A 15,609-nucleotide genomic window follows, 5' to 3' on the forward strand; every position below is an offset into this window, starting at 1 on the left:
ATGGTGCTTGCAGTAACTTCGCAGAACATGAGAGCATTCAAACTCCATACAGCTGACACTGCAGTGGAATGAGAAAAATATACGGTTGCAATTTCTGCTTGCGTCGGCCAGCTCACCACAATGCGACATTAGGACGTGCGATGTCGCAGTGTCATAGGACGCAAGCTACGATTGATGTGGGAACTATCATACAATGCCTGTCTTTGTCGTGTACGTGTTTCAGATCTACTTCTACAACTGATGCAATGAAGAGTTTTTGTTGAAGGCTACCGAGCTGGCATGTTACGACCGCCTGATCATTCAGCTAACTGGTGATTTCACTTGGCTACTCGTTTCAGTGGAATGTCTAATCTTGATTCTGTTTAACCATAATCTATTTATCTGCTGGTTTGTTTGAAAGTAACGCAGTCGGTCTATCTAAGGAAGCCTCAAGAAAAAACTTTGCTAAGGCTGCACTAGCCATGACAATCTTTTTTCTTGAGACCGAGATAAGGTCACATGATTTCATTTTGAGCAAGCCAGCCCACTGCAGAGGGGGAATGACCCAGATTTAGCATAAAGTTGTAAAAGACAGGTGAAACAAAAATATTATTAGGTATTTCGGTTAAGAAAGCTGTGCGTACTTTAGCTCGGTTTTCCGTATTTTGGGCACATTTTGCTTTGTAGCTTTGAGTTTATCTATGATAACTATTAGTTCACTTGAAACATGTAAAATATATTGGTTTTGACCGACAACCGCACTTGAGTATTCATCATATGTTTGAGCTAAGCCTTCATTTATTTTTTTCAGTTAAAATGTATCTCTCGCTTGGCTTGATCAGTATGTACTTCATGTACTGAATGCCTTTTTACAGGGTTGCGTTGCCACAGGAGACTTGTGAGCTTGTGGGTGTTCGGGGAGTGGTGTCACTAATCACCATGAGCCCCGAGCCCAGCGTAGGTTCAGACCCCTGCATGCCTGGCTGTGCTAGGTGTCCCCGTGTCTGATGAAACTGGGGTCTCTGCAGTTGAGCCAAGCCCGGGCTAGGTTTCCTTCAAAGGCCCCCCAGGCTAGGCAACACACCACTCCGGCCCGCGCTCCGCAAAGACAGGTGTCTTGCGCTGGATCTCCCAGGACGATTTGGTCAGTCGTTTTGCTTCACCTCTCTTTTCTCCTGGCGTTCTTCTCCATCCCTGTTTCCAATCTCTGGTCCTCTTGATGTAACAGAATTCTTTGAAAGTGAAGAGGAATTGTATAGCGCATGGGTGTTGAAAACCACCAGAGTGTGACACGATGACACCAAATAATTTACTATGAAAAATCTCACCCCATGAAACGCGAATGGCCTTGGCACGTACAGGCTTTGCTCGGTTGGAACTACTGGATGTGCAGCAGCCTCAGGATTCGTCCCTTAGAATAGACCAATCTCATCAGCCAGTATCGTTAGGCCGCCGGCGCCACAATGCATCAAAGGAACTTTAGCCTTTCTGCGTGTGGGAGAACCCCGCTAGAGCTTTTCGCGTGACGAGACGACACAAGCCGTCTCGTGCATTGCCTCCTGCCTCCTGTGAACTAAAGTTATGGCGGGATCACGCATGCGTGGAACGCTTAGTGAGATCTGTCTATTGGGACGATTGATGGCGACAATAGATGACTGTTGCCATCTATGGTTGCGGACACCTGGAGCACCGGTTGAGACAGCTGTTGTTGGAGAATGGATATGGGACGACGAAGAAGTGGGCCACGAAGTCACGCGCGGGACATACGCCATGCTCTCATTCTGATAAACCGTTACCATCACGTCGATCGGGTCGTAGTTTCTCCAGATCCCAAACATCTGGTGCCGAAACCCGGGATCTAGGAGACGCCCGACAAAACGAGTGACAGCTCCCCATCTGACAGACACGGAACCCGGACAACAACTCGCCTTCAGAGAATGGACCGACTGCGGAGGAAACGAGCCGTCATCCGGTCAGCGGTGACCAGAGCCACCAACGAGTTGCAAGCTCTATTGGATTCTTCGGATGCAACCGCTGGTGAGCTCACAGAAAACTTGAATATCCTCGAACTGAAGGAAGCAGCATTGAAGGCAGTTGACGGCGAGATTGAAGATGGGGTTGATATTGATCACCTTGAAGAAGAGATGGAAAGCGTAGAGGCTTATCAAGTGTCGATCTGCCGTTTACGGACAAGAGCCACGCTCAAGCTGGATGCCCTGCGCACGCCTAACATCGTATCAAACGCTGTGGAACGACTACAGGATCGGGACCAAGGTCATCTAAGGTCAAGAACGATAGCAATCAAACTTCCAAGATTAGAGATCCGAAAGTTCGAACGAGATCTTCATAACTGGAAACCTTTCTGGAATCAATTTGAAGGGGCTATACACAACAACACCGACCTTTCTCCAATTGATAAATTTAGATATTTGACGAGCTATCTATTCGGAAAGGCGGAAGACAGCATACGGGGATTGTCAATTACGGAGAACAACTATAACATCGCTGTGGATCTCTTGAAGAACAGTTTCGGCCAGACCGAGGCGATAATTGACGACCACATGACGCGACTCTTGAATTTGAAAAAAATGATACCACGTCGAGCGACGTCACGGCTCTGAGACGGCTGTATGATGATATCACGATAAATGTCCGCAGCCTGAAAGCACTTGGCGTAAAGGTGGAAGAGTACAGTGTGCTGCTACATGCTGCCGTGAAGAAGCGACTTCCTGACGATCTTGTCCTCCGCTACTGCCAGCAAAGAGCCACCGACATCACGGATAGCACCGGTAGTCTGCAAACGTTTTTGAATTTTCTGAAGTCCGAGGTAGAGAGCCGAGAGCGCGTCCTGGAAATAAAGCTCAATCAAGCCAATCAATCAAAGGACCAAAAGGAGGACTTATCAAACCAGGTGCGCATAGCAAACATCACTCCATCGGCAGCAGTTTTAGTTGCAAAAACGGACGCTCAAAACGCCCAATGCTTGTTTTGCGGTGCAAGTGAGAACTCGTTCGACCAATGCAACGTGTGTTCCATCAGTGAGAAAAACGAAATACTGAAGAGAGACGGCCGACGTTTCAGGTGCTGCAAAAGATATCACCGGGCAAGAGATTGTCGCAATGCCAGTTTTCTCCGCTGCGCCAGCTGCCAAGGGAGACACATGACTTGTCTCTGCGATCCTGACCTGAAACCCACCAAAGACAGTCCTCATTCGTCGTCAGAGCCAGGCACTTTGGAAGTGTCAGTAACGAGTGCGGTGTCTAACAGCGTCGAAACAGTTCTTCTGCAAACCGCCACAATCTGGGCAGAAGGGGAGACTAAGCGCCGCCTATTCCGGTGCTTACTGGATGGAGGAAGTCAGCGGACGTTTGTGACGACCAGGCTAGTCAACGAGCTGTCTTGTAAGCTTCTAGGAAAAGAGGATTTGAGCATTACACTCTTCGGCAATACTGCCCTTGGTAGTACGAGTAAACTCCGGAAGGTAGAGGTATGGCTCCAAAGCCAATACGATCGGAGACACGTACGAATTGAGGCTCTGGAAGTTCCTGCCATCAGCAGTTCTTCTGCGTTCCCTGCAAGTCTTTGCAGGACAGCTCAAACGTGCACGCTGCAATTCGCCGATCTTTCATGCTCAGGGCTCAAGAGAAACATTGACATTGATATACTGATCGGAGCAGATAATTACTGGAAAGCTGTCACTGGGTCCATCAAGAGACTTGACGGAGATTTGACAGCAGTAGATACAATAATTGGTTGGACACTGCAAGGTCCAGTACGACCATTTCCGGAAGTAGGCTCGCACCAAGCAGCTCTTATGCAGGTAATGACTCGACATCAAAGCAACCAGCCTTTTCAGCAGCTACGGGAAAAGAATACCCTACCGGTTCCTGAGGAGGATGTGCCAAAGCCCAAGCAGTCAAGCATCAGGGATGAACTGGTACCCAAAGGAAGCCGTTCGGAAAGACAGTGATTTGGAATCCGACGAAACCGAGGCCCTGAAATGGGTGCCCTATACGGTACTGACACCTTGCAATAGCCCCGGCAATAGCAGGAAGTCTGGTTTCAAAGATGACCGGGAAGCAGCTGGCGCTCAGCTAGTATCGGAGCCTGTCGGTTGCCAGCGCGAGCTGAGTGCCAGTGACTTTAAGGAGGACAGTGGAATCCCTGACGTGAACGTCATGAGCAATGATAGGGAGGGGGATAAAGAGACTCCCACTGGTGCTGTTGAAACACGGGGGAACATTCTGAAACCGACCAGCCTCATAAGCGTTTTCACTGACATTCAGGAGGACAAAGGGGTCAGCGTCGACTGCAAGAAATTTTGTAAACGGGACCGACCCGGACGGATTATGAGTTCACCTTCGAAGACGTTTGCATCAAAGAAGGAACAGCTGAATGGCTCAGCAAATCGAAAGGCGGGGGAAGATGGTGACGCAGTTGGCGAAGTTCTTCGTGGCCTCACAGAAAAGAGTGTGCAAGGGCCAAGTGGACTACTGGGTTACGAAATCTCTACCGAAACCCTTAGACATCTCTTGCGAACGTTATGCGAGAGCAACGGTTACCGCTACCAGGACTTTGTGCGTGACGAAGCGGGGCTCAATTTAAGTGCTCTTTTTGAACAGCCTTTGATGAAAATACAAGATATTGCAATGGAAAAGCGTCGCCATGGTAGCTCGGACCACGGGTCGTCATCCGATAACCGGCTCGAAGTTCCACCCAGGATAACCAGAAAGTGGCAGAAATGTTCTACTCCCGTTCCCAAAAAGCGAATGCTCACACGGAGCCAGCGGCGAAGAACGTGTAATGTGAAATATTTCCGATTTGGGCGCTTGGAATTTCAATTTGCAAACACGGTAGGCTCATCTAACTCAAGCGGCATTCAAGTGAGAGATGTTGCGCTTCTCAGGAACAACCATCGCCCAAGAACATTTTGATATCTGGCCGTCGTCGACAAGAACTTTCCAGATGGGAAAGTGCGTGCCCGAACTATTCGCCTCGGAAGTAATTCCGACGAAACCGTCGGTTTGATTTTGTTGGGTGGGAGGATGTTGGAGAATGGACACGGGACGACGAGGAAGTGGGCCACGAAGTCACGCGCGGGACATACGCCATGCTCTCATTCTGATAAACCGTTACCATCACGTCGATCGGGTCGTAGTTTCTCCAGATCCCAAACAGCTGTCTTTACTGCCTCGGCAAATCCAGTATTTCGGTATGCACACGGCAGCCCTCTACTCTCCCTTGGTGCGGCATGACTGCTGCAGAGCGTAGACGGTGTGATCATCATGCATTATCTCAGATGCAGGGTGTCTACACCGCTAGAAGAGCAACATTCGGCACTGTGGGTGTGCTGGCATAAATGAATGGAGACAAATGTATTTTTCCTGGTAAGGTATTTTGTGAAACTGTCAACTGGCACGCTTGCAGCTAGGCTAGCAATGGCCGTGGTGAGGTGACTCGCATCCCAAATGTCCCAAGATGCATCTGTCACATTTCAATGACTGCGTTGGAGGTGCTTGCAAGAATGGGACATTTAAAATAAAAATATAGCAATTAATTCAAATAGATATCAAACGTGTTTTTATTGAATGTGTATATGCTTGTAGTTTAATTTCATTATCACTGCAGGGTCAGAAGGTTAATTGACAACAAAATTTGATTGGTTTATTTTTTCTGGTTTTGTAATTTCCAGGTACATCAGCAAAAGACATAGGCATAGTTGCATGTTATCTCTCCAAACGTTTGGGTCTATACAGCATGAACTAATTGTATTTTTGATGGTGATCATGCCAACAATAGCATGTTGCTATTTCAGCAGTTGCTGCTCGCGAACTCAGGAGACTGGAATTGCGGCTATTGCGACTTCAAGATATAACGATATTTCAGCTGCTCGTCAGACCATGACCAGGTGGTAGAATGGATCATCAATCCTTTGGGTGGCGTACTTGTTGGTTTAGTTTGCGAAACTTTCAGAATTGCGTTTTCCTTGCGATGTCAAAATGTGAAAAAAAAAATTTTGCGTGTGAAGCCAGCCTAAAACATCTCTGTTTGCTACATTGTTACAGATTTGTCATCCTGTTTTTTATAGTGATTTAGAACTGCTTTGGGCAACATCGGAGCCCACTGCAAGCAAAGCACCTCATGTGGCAAGCCCCGGCAAAAAGACGCGAAAGAGTGTAAGCAGACAAGGCCCATCATGTAATCGATGCCACCAGCCTGACAACCCAGAAGACCACGTATTGTATGCAATAAATCAGTTGTCGTCGTTAACTTGTCTCGACCACGTCATGCCGGCAGCGGCGGGATCCAGTGCTTCCCATAACAAGAACAAAGGCTATATAAAGATGATAGGGGACGAGTGAACAAGGCAGTATGCGCTCCTGCCATTTGTATTGCAGCCACCAACAGCTTGTCAGCTACCCTTGAATAGACACTTTCAAAAGTGTGCGCCATCTATACTATGTTCCCCTTGCCAGACCAATCAACCGCCTCCCTCTTATCACCCAGTGGTGTGATTTCTGCGACATTTGCGCCGAAGTGCGCCAAAGTGCTTATTCTGCTACAGCTGCTACATAACATTGCACCAAAAGTTAAGTTCACGTAATTAATACTGAAAATATAACAGCTTCAGGTCTCCCTACCGGGGCGAATCATTAGTGTAGGCTCGTGCGGGTTTTTAGGACTTTCGATAATCGCCTTAAAGAACGTACTATTCGATTTATTTTCGCACCAAGCACTGAGAGCACTTAGAAGTTTCGCAACATGTCTCGTGTTCCTGGTCTGTTCTAGCGGGTTAGTTAGCTTTGTTAAGTGAGCTTCTCACCGCATATGGTGTAATGCAGTGAAGCAACAATTGCGAACTAGGCGTCGCGTTCTCGCGATGTTGCATGTCTTGCTTCGCCGCAGCGCACCCGCGTTCAAAGGGGAAAGGTACTCCTCCAAAGCGAGACCTGGTGCAAGAAGGCATGTATAGACTCTTGTAGGTTCATTGTTTATGTTTTTTTTTTTTTGTCTGAATTAAGAATATCAGCTTTGTTACAATCCCCCTTAGAACTTGAAGGTCACATAAATCTAGGTGCTCAAAATGATTGTATTTTAACATTTTTTGAGGGATTTCGTACCTAAAATAATCATTCACGGCAGCTTGCGCTCTTGGTTATAAGTCGTCTTCTTGTTACTGTGTCTGGTTTTTCCACAATCAACTAAACAGCTAGTGTTTGTTCTCCTAATATTTGCCATCTCTCCTCACATTTGCAGTGATATAAATGAAAATGAAGTGTGCGGTTATGCTCCAAAAGCTATTTTTGCTTCTCCAAAGTGAACTTTTGGCTGCTCCAACAGCTGCTCCAAAATGTCTATGACCAATCACATCACTGCTCTTACCATCACACCCGGCTCTTTACGCGTGGGTATGGCCGGGAGCGTGATGATGTGGCAAGAAAGAGGCGTATGACTGGTCTAACAAGGACGTAGCTTCCACCGCAGTCTCAGCTTAGAGGTGAAAGGAGTATGGTAGCTGCAGCACCAGTCATTGAAGTCTTCCATTGTTTGGGCACACACTGTGGCCGATGTTGCTTGATGTTTCAGGGAAAATTGCCTCATCTCAATTAACCTTATGCCAAATTGCTTGGTAGTCTGACAACACAGAGAGCGTTGCTATTTTAATGTAAGCTAGCGTTATCGGTACTGAAGCACGGTTGAGGGCAGTGTGCGATGGCGCCGCAGCTGTGTTTTCCGCCTTCTGAACATGAAAGGTGGACAAACAGTTTAAACAACCTACCACAACTGTCTGACGAAACTTTCGGAGGCTTGTGCACACGCTGGCGACAACCCGCATTGTGTAAGCTTCCACAGCAAAGGCGTAGGGCTTGCTCCGCTGCTTTGACGAGGTTGTAGCCAGCATGCACAGGCCTCCTAGAGCTTCATGAGACAGTTGCGGTATGTTGTTTAAACTGTTCGTCTACATTTCATGGTCAGAAGGCAAAAACAGCTGCTGCGCTATTGTACACTGCCCGTACGGCTCTCTCTGATGCCTCCACCGTGCTCTGCTACCGACGACGCTTGCCAACATTAAAATGATGACGTTCTCAGTGTTGTTAGATCACCAAACAAATTTTCTTAAGGTCTATTGAGCCTATTTGACTGGTTGCCATTTTTTTTTAAACATGAAATATATCGAAAGCTTTTGGTACAGTGATTCGCACCAGGGTGGATGCAAAAGTAACCGGAATGAATTTTTGAAAGGTGGGCCGTTTGCTTCCGCCACTAGCAGCGCTTTGCGGCGCCCCTTACGAGCGAGTTTGCCGACTGGCATTGTCTGCTATAAATATTTTTCCCAAGCACTTTAAAATCGCTTCTTGTTTTTTTTTTTTTTTTTGCAATGCATGATATGAAGGAACAACTTGCGGCTGTGAAATATTGCTTTAGGTAAAACTGTGCCGGAAACTCTTGTAATGCTTCAGAGAGCTTACAAAGAAGATGCTAATAAGAAATCGCAAGTCTATGAGTGGTTTTCTCGCTTTAAGACCGGTGAATTATTGATCGATGACGAACCTCGTTCTGGACCACCCTCAACCTCCTCAACCTCCTCAACATAGGAAAACACAGAAAAATTTGGGCATTGTTCACTCCGAGTTTGTTCCTCTTGGTCAATCTGTTAATCAGGTGTTTCACCTGGGTATGTCGCGACACTTGCGAAACTCAGCAAGGCAGAAATGCCCCAATATGAGGGAAAGGGGGAGTGATAGTTCGGTCACAACAATGCCCCAGCAGACACTGCCCCGTCAGTGCAACAATTTTTTATCAAAAATGGCATGACACCGCTTCTCCCTCTTCTCGGGGAGAGGTCCTTCTCCTCAGAACCTCGCTTCGTGTGACTTTTTTCTGATCACCCGTGTGAAAAGTCTTAAAAGAAAATCAGTTTATGAATATGGAAGGTCCTTCAAGTAAGACATTGCAAAAACGAGGAATGATTTTGAAGTGCTCGGGGAAAAATTTATAACATGCTCCTAGATCCTTAGCAGACGACGGTGGTCGGCAAACTGACTTGGGAGGGCTGCCGCATAGCGCTGGAAGAGGTGGATGCTGGTATTACGAACGCCCGGCCTCCTAAAAGTCATTCCGGTTATTTTTGGGTACCCCCTAAACTTTATTTTTACTATTGAAACTTTGGTTCTATGGCCCAATATCTTGCTTGGTGTAAATCATATCCCTTTTCGTGTCATACATATTTTCAGGTATTTTTTTAGAATGGTGCAATGACTGTAATGTTGCATATTTTGATTATTTAATATGTTTGCAATGCATACAAAACATTGATTTTTTTGTCAAATGTTCCCTGTTTTCATGTACGTTTTCGGGTTTGTTTCATATTCAAAGGTGCCAATAAGAAGGCTGCAAGGTTGTTTCTAACTTCAGAAAGTATCATTACTATAATTATTATAGTTTGATAGTCCAGTGCTGGAAAAAGACTTATTTTCATATTTTCATTTCCACAATGTTTCAAAAGTACCTACAAGGTTGTTTTAAAAGTTTTAGCTATTTTTTTAAGGAAAGTATTTTCAGTATAAAGTTATATAACCAGGTTGGGAAAATAAAAAAAATACAAACAATTGCCACCTGAACACTTTGTCTTCATTATAGGCGTATAGCCAATTTATACATATATATACAGTATAGTTTTGGTTGTAATGCCCTAATGTCTTCAGCTTATTATACTGTTTATATGATTTGTCCCCATGCTTGGAAAGTTCCAACCTTTTCTTCTAAACAGAAAGCTGAAAGATTAAAAAAAAATTTAATATGGGTGTACATGTTCTCCGAATACAGCACACACACACACACAAAAAAAAAAAGAAACCTCGGCTATGCCAGTTGTTTTCGTTTCTTTTACGCGTGCCCAGTCCTTTTTTTACGTCAGTTTAATTTAGGGGATTTTAAAGTGGAGCGAGTAGAGCGACTCATCGGTCACTCGATCAATACGGGAAAGCGTGCCGCCCCGGCGTTTGCCCGCTCCTCTTAAGTTACCTATTTCCAAGCACTAAATTTAAGTGAAAAAAGACCGAATTAGACAACACAGGACTAAGAATTACGATACCTTAGCCGATTACTGACTAGGAATGCAGATATTATTGTAACTTTTGCTGCTATTACACGCGCGGAACGAGCATGAGCAACATGGCTTTACTAAGCTTATCACTGCATGAATCTGAAACCGAAACTGATCGGGAGCATGCCGTGCGGTGTTACTTTAGCCGATTACTTTCATATCATGTTGCCCTTTGAAGCGCTAGATTAAGAGAGGTGTCTAACCTGCCAATTTAAACACACAGAGCGCCTGTATACTAATAATACTTGCAAAAACTCTTTGTATTCATCTAGTAAACAGTGGCAGTCACTTGCCTAATCCTTGTCCGAATATGGTAGGGCATATATACGAATCGTGTCGGTAGGATGGTTAGAGTAGGATGGTTAGAGTTGGTTAGAGTAGAGAGTCGCGGAGGTGGTATGTTGCAGTTGCTTGTGCCTTGTACTGTTGATATGTCTGTGCCTGTAACCGAAGTGTTCGGTATCGTGGTTGCTGTGCGTGTTGGCGCATGAGTTTTTTTACGTGCAGTACGTAGCTCAGCAGTATGAGTTGGTCAATAAGCATTTTTTTAGTGCCATCTAGCGGTTACTATTACACTTCCTAGGTGGCGCAAGCTGCCGCTTGATTCAATAAGTTAAGTGTGGAGCAGTCCTGTAGCTATTGATTAGAAAAAGCTGGCATGCGGTCCACTGGGCTCCATATGTGCCTCTCAGTTCGATAACAATCGTAATAATTGTGCCACTCAGCTACCTTAAGTGATTGTTTTGTGTCGAAGAGCTGTGAAGTGTAGGTAGCAATGAATAAACACGTCGGTTAAGGTGGGCACCAACAAGAAGAGACACGAAAAAAAAATAGCCGTGCGTTGGTGCAACTTGAACGCCTCCCGTCAGTGTCGACGAAGGTGCCAGCGATTCATCGCCGCATACGACAAGCATACGTTGTCTTCCATAAAGTCGGCATGCCCATTCCTCGCGTTACAATTTCTTTTTGAGCGTTCTACGCCGGTGGTAAAAATACAGTCAAGCTAGCCAGATGTCGTCGGGTGCAATCGCGGCGATTCCGGCAAACACGTTGCCGTCCTTCCGGCTGGTAGGTACGGTACCGGTGTCTAAGGACGGATATTTAGAGAGTCTGATGGCGCTAGGAAGACGTCGAATAGGCGTATTCGCCCTATTCTCTCCCTTGGCCGAAAAGCCGTGCTGTTTGCTAAGCCGTACCGGGAAATCCGAGCCTCGCTAACCGGCCGCCATGTCGCTTTTGGGGGTAGTTAAATTTGACTACCTGCTTTTTGACTACGTGTGGGGTCGTCATTTTTACCTTAGGAGTCATTATATTTCGGACAACTTTTTACCACTCCAAAGGACATGTGACTACCTTTTTTCATTGAGTGTAATATAGCACAAAATCTGTTATATGGCTGGCACCTCACCGTTACCTGTCACCAACCAGGGACCGAACGGATGTTGACAGGCCGATTGCCAGCCGAACGCTGTCGCAGCGCTCGTCTTCTCTGTGATTGGGCACCGTACCAGCGCCAGCCGAACGTCTTCCTCGAGTGCCTCGGTGTCACTTCCGGTATGGTGCATGGAACGCGTCTCCGGCTGGTGTGTTCAGCCTCCTTGCCGTCCAAAGATCAAATGTTCTCCCGAAGTGGCAACAAATTACTCCAAAGAAGACGGAGTGTCACGTTGTCGGATGTCGCGATCATGGCGGTTGCTTATAGAAATATTGGCGAAAAGCACGAGCGAACGAGAATGTCGCTGTCGTCATGGCGTCCCAACATTTGGCTGCTGAAACTTCCGTGGACTGTCACACCAGAGAGGGACCTGCAGCAAAACAGGCCTCTGTTACATCCACCACCGTTGCTGGAACACCGCCAGGATCGCGACCGGCGACAGCATGACACTTTTATGGCGTCACGAGGCGGAAATCGAGGGACCACTTTTTGGACGCGGTAAACAGACCAGTCGGAGATATGTTCCAGGCACCATACTCCCGGCAAGGAGAAAACATTACGTGGTCCCACATATGGTGGCGCTTTCCTCCTTGAAAACAGAGCGTTCTCAACTTCCCCAGAAAACGCGCGAAAAAAAAAAAAGGAAAATGCAGATAAAACAACATACGCCGCGTTAGCCCGAACGGGTTGAGGTAGTTCTAATGTTCTGTTCCCTTTTGCCACGAGGTGGCGCGCTGTACCAGTCGGCACTGCAGAATGCATATAGCTTTAAGAGAGGGAGCAGCTGAGACTCCAAAGATAGTTTGAAATCGAAAGATGGATGCCTTTTGAAGCTTCTGAAAAAATTTGTCGCAAGTGCGCGAGAGTTGCATTTTCGTAGGTCGAGGAGAAAAGCGGGCGGAGAGACTGAGAGGCTTCCAAACGATCAACGCTTTCGTCGCCTCGCAGCTCATATTGCAAACGCGGCTCAAACAAAAAGACCCTGTTCGAACTGTTGGAAACACTCAGCAGTCTAGGCACACTGCGATGCGACCGCGTTCTCTGTATTTTTGCGTTCCGCACGCTCAGTTGACTGCGTCTGACGGACCAACGTGCTCTAAGAATGTCGCACCTACAGAACCACTACAGAGAATGACGCACGCAAATAAAACATCCACGGAGCGCCCACGCACTTACCGTGGACGACAGTAGGCTGCGAAGTCAGCCGGTGGTACGGAACCTTCAAGGCCTGCTCCCAGGGCCTCAAACGAGCGGGTGAGGTGTTACAAAAAACCTGGTATCTCATGAGGATCCAAAATTCCTCTTAGGGCGTATTGCACACCTTTGGACACGATAATGCCAAGCCGTCTACTTCTTCCGGCCCTGCTCACTGCGCCATAAACCTGCAACTAACAGCCAAATATCGCGCGCCCACCTGAGCCAGGCGGGTGTCGCTCTGCGCGGATGAAAATATAGCAGGCAGAACGCCGCTCGCGGACCCCAGCGTAACCCTCATCTAACAATTTCGGCAAAGCTGACACTGATACCATTCACCTCATCCAGCCTCCATTTGTGCGCCCAGCTTATCTAGAGTTCCAGATGACCTTTTGTGTTACCACTGCCATTTGCCACGCTACTACGTCAAAGGGGCGACTTTTCAGACCATTCGCGGCGAGAAGTATGAATACCGCCGCCTGGTGGAATTTTTTCACAACCCAGAGGGAGGATACTCCAGCTTTCTCTGCCGTCGCAAGAACGTGCGGTGCCAAGCTTTTACGCACTGTGAAAATTAAAACATAAAACAGCAGCGCTTCTCACCGTGAATAGTGTAATTCCCTCTACCTGCGAGCGAAGTCACGCGAGTGCACGAGCATGTCGCTCTGAACCATAACGTCCTCTATACTCACAAAGCCTGAGAGTTCGACGATGAAACCATAGAGTGCCCGGTCGCAGATTTGAAGCGGGAGGATCTGGTAGCACAGAGCCTCAAAGAACTATTCCTCGGGGAACCTGGACGTCAGTGCACAGCTTTTGCAGCGGCGAGGACCCGAAGCACACTTGTTCGCTCGGGAGAGGTGTGCTTCGGCGTCTCACCGCAGTGGGGCGCTAGTCACGTGGCTCTCCTCTCATTCGTTGTCTGTTGCTCCAACTTTTCTATTTCGGAGGCCGCTACTTGTGACGATCTTGTCTGAGCGATGCTTGCACTGCACGAGCGAGCGTGCTCACCAGGGACTCCAAACGTCCCAGCTCGCGCTGGTAAGCTCTGCTAGTCGCTTGCGCTGAAAAGTGCACGCATTCGCCTAGCCGATGCTCAGTCCGATCAAGCGCAGTTAGCTTGGGATTATATTTATACTTACAAACCCCGAAAACAAGGGGCTCCCTTGTCTCGGGGTTTATAAGTATGATCGTTCCCCAGCTGTCCTGCGCCATTGCCGTTACATCAATACCTTACGTGTGTAGTCTTTGCGGTTCGTCCTCGCAGTCATGCTTGGTTGAGGCTGCCAGTTCATTACAGTTAGAGCCTTGTCGGAACTGAACCGGGGATGTGCAGGGAAGGAAATGTTTGAGTCCATTAGAACAGTGCGATGTATACAGAGTGAGATCGAGAATATGAAATCGAATTTCTTCGGCCCGCCTAAAAAAAAAAAAAAAACTACGGATCGCATAAAGCTGAAATTCCGTGTGAATGCGACGCTAGCGGTTCTGATAAAATATGAAAGTTTGAGCACATGACTCTATTTGGAACAAAATATACAAATGAAAACAAAGACTATTCTATGAGCCTGAGTAAACCTAAGCCTAATATTAATCGAATTGAAATATGAGAGTGTGGGAGAGTGTAGCAATTATGTAAGTAAAAAAGCTTGCCAGCAAAAAATAAAACAACATTGTCGTTCCAATTGACGATAGAAAGACGTCGACTCATAGAGAATTCTCTTTTTTAGTTTGTATCTTTCGATCCAGCTAACATCCTGCGCTCAAACTTTCGCATTTTATCACCATGACAAGCATTACTTTCTCACAGAGTTTGAGCTTTCTGCGATGCGTAGTTCATTTATTCCGGCCGACAAATCCGGTTTCATTTTCTCGATTGCGCCTGGTTGATTATGGTTGACCGAAACGTTTCCTTCGCGGGTTGTAATAAGAGCATTCTAATATAGCGGTATGGTAGCGGTGAAAATATACTATAACTCCCTGAAGTGCGAATGGATCTTTAGCAGTATTTAGCGCAATAAAAAAATACTTAATAATATTTCTGAACCTACTCCATAGATTCATGGCTGTGACGTCACCGGCGGTTTGAGAGAAATCGCCGCTTTTCCCTGTGAATCACGGGACAACCGTACGCCGAATATCACGCACCGCAAGTCTTCTGGACTTGTGGCTAGTAATGAGGAACGCGAATGACTCATGGGCCTGTTGAGCTGGTTGTGTTGTCACTTTGTCTTGTCAGCAAACAGAAAGGTGCGAACCATGACCTTTACGTCTGCGTGCATGGTGATAGCGTCCTGTGTGCACTCTCACCACTGAGACCTGGAAAACAAGAGGCGTGGCGAATAACGGGAATCTGATTACCGCTCCGCAGCCAATCAGTTCGAAGCTTTTAGCCAATAAGAACGCCAAACAACGAATCACGAAGCAATAATTATTAATATAACAAGCCACACCCCACGTTTCTTAATCTGTGAGTGACTACACAGGTAGGAGACATGACTGATAATAGAGTCTAAAAATTCACAGGGTCTCTTATGTTATCCCTAAGACGACTGGAAGGCAAAGGCCCAAGCGCCGATGCATTAAAAAATACACATGAATTACTCGCCGAGTCATACCTCTAAATGCGCTTCGTCATCCTTCTTGATGTTCTGAGTCATCCTTCTCAATGTGCTGAGTCATCCTTCTTAATGTGCTGAGTCATCATCTTAATTCGTTAAGTCACGTAGGCGTTTCGGTACCTTTCGTGTCGCAGACGTGTTCTCGTTCAAGGACCTTGAAGGTCGACTCAACGATGAGGCATCTAAGGCTTTCGCCTTATATGTCTCTACGACTACACATGGGCCCACAAATATCACTCTGACACTGAAAGTCAAATAATGGCCCTCTTTTG

The sequence above is a fragment of the Ixodes scapularis genome, unplaced genomic scaffold, assembly GCF_016920785.2.
Source record: "Ixodes scapularis isolate PalLabHiFi unplaced genomic scaffold, ASM1692078v2 PGA_scaffold5__190_contigs__length_132052651, whole genome shotgun sequence".
Classification (NCBI taxonomy): Eukaryota; Metazoa; Arthropoda; class Arachnida; order Ixodida; family Ixodidae; genus Ixodes; species Ixodes scapularis.